The sequence below is a fragment of the Lutra lutra genome, chromosome 2, assembly GCF_902655055.1.
Source record: "Lutra lutra chromosome 2, mLutLut1.2, whole genome shotgun sequence".
In the NCBI taxonomy this organism is placed as follows: Eukaryota; Metazoa; Chordata; class Mammalia; order Carnivora; family Mustelidae; genus Lutra; species Lutra lutra.
The window spans coordinates 113,365,721-113,367,550 of NC_062279.1; the positions used below are offsets into that span (position 1 = coordinate 113,365,721).

Below are 1,830 nucleotides of genomic sequence, written 5' to 3' on the forward strand. Positions count from 1 at the left end.
GCCATGCATATAATAAGTAGTCACATTTGCTCCTAAAGCCTATATTATATGACATAATAAAAAATTAAATATATTAAATATTAATAAAAAATTAAATATAGTATAAAAGATATGACCCAAACCCAAGGCAGGAATTATTGACAATTTTATTTTGGTTTCTCAATTTTTTTTTTTTTTTATTAAGAGTAAAGATAGGTACATGATTTTAAGAATTAACACTGGTACTCACAACTCTTTTTTTGATATAATGAATTATTCAGCTTGAACTTGAACATGGTACACTGTTTGGCAGACAAAGGTAATGGTCTGTCATCTTATGGTGGAAATATTTTTGGAAGGTGTAGTATTTTTTTCTTTGAGGAAGTCTTAGAATGGGCAACATAGTATTGACCACTAGAGGGCTTGAAATTTGCAGTCCTTGTTAATAATGTAGTAGTACTGATAGATAATTTTTGTCTTAGTTTGAGTGCATTTTATTTTTAGACAACCTATATGATGTGTTTTTTTCCCCTTAAAACAATGCCTCTGCTCTAAGTAAATCAAGCCCCAAATTAACGAAGAGCTCAAGATGGCTTCAGTCCCATTTGTCTAAGTCCTGGTGTTGTATGGATAAAAAGCAACAGTCATTATGACAACAGGTGATAAATCCAAAGTAACAGCCAAATTGGTTAACATTTTTCCATTTCTAAACTGTCCTTAAGAAAATCGTAGACCGGGTCACACTAGCCTCACAGTAGTCCAGCAGAGCAGCCATGTCATCTGGATTCATTTTACTAGCAATAAAGAATTGGTAGTTTTGGGAATTAGCAAGAATTTACTGGGTTCTTCTTCAGCCCCTGTCATAAAAGGTTTTGCTCTTTTTGGTCTCTGTTCTTCAAGTCTGCCTCTGGTTAAGTTCGTGTAATCTTTGAGGTGCTTGTAGGCTTCTTTTGTGAAGCTGGTTTCCCTCCAGGGATGGTTCATGACAATATCAACAACAGTGACAACTGTGCTTTTGCTACTTTTGCCCTCGGGGTCTTCACGGGTGGCATTTTCACCAATGATCTAGTCATCAGTGTTAACCACTGTTCTACCGACCATCTCCCCCTCCACCTCCAGGCATAGGATCTGGGATCTCTCAGATCTTATGGATGTTGAAGAACATATCATCATGGCTGATGAGGCCCTGGCAGATGACTATGAGGGCACCTGAAAGAAGCAAGGGCAATGCTGGTTTAGCAGGAACCGAGAACTCTCCCCAAGTGTGGTGCAGCAGGAGCAGTGCTCAAGTGGAAGCTAGTAGAGAGCAAAAAACTGGATAGACATTGCACTAAAGGCTTCTGGTAAATTGTGAAAAGGGAAATAGATACACTGACTACAGATCTCCTATGACTAACAAATGTTAAAATTAATTTTAATGTTTGTTGGAATCTTTACTTCTAAACAATTGTACCATTAGGATGGTTATTAAACAGTTATTATTTTATAAATTTCCCAGATAATCTTAGTTGAAATTGGAATATAATGTAATTGAAGTGAAGTATTAGAGTTAACAATAAGGATAGAGAGAGGCCAATAAATACCTACTGGGAAGAGAAACAAATAAAAGACTGGGATAGATTGCCTGGAGAGAAGGAAAGAAAAGATGACAAATGAGCAAGGACAATTAACAAAAAAAAAAAGAAAAAAAATGAGTATTCTTCCCTTGGACTGGCATGCATTTAGCAATGTGAAGCCTGGGATTGAGAGATGGGTCTAGATAATAATCATAATTATAAAAGCAACATTTACTGAATTTTTACTATGTGCTAGGATTCTACTAAAACATTTTTGTATATTAACTCATTAAAA

At 35.6% G+C, this 1,830-nt stretch overlaps 1 pseudogene; it reads right to left on the reverse strand.

The window, feature by feature from the left end:
• Positions 1 to 668: 668 nt before the first annotated feature.
• On the reverse strand, positions 669 to 1,174 carry LOC125094277 (translationally-controlled tumor protein-like; annotated as a pseudogene).
• Between the last annotated feature and the right edge of the window lie 656 nt (positions 1,175 to 1,830).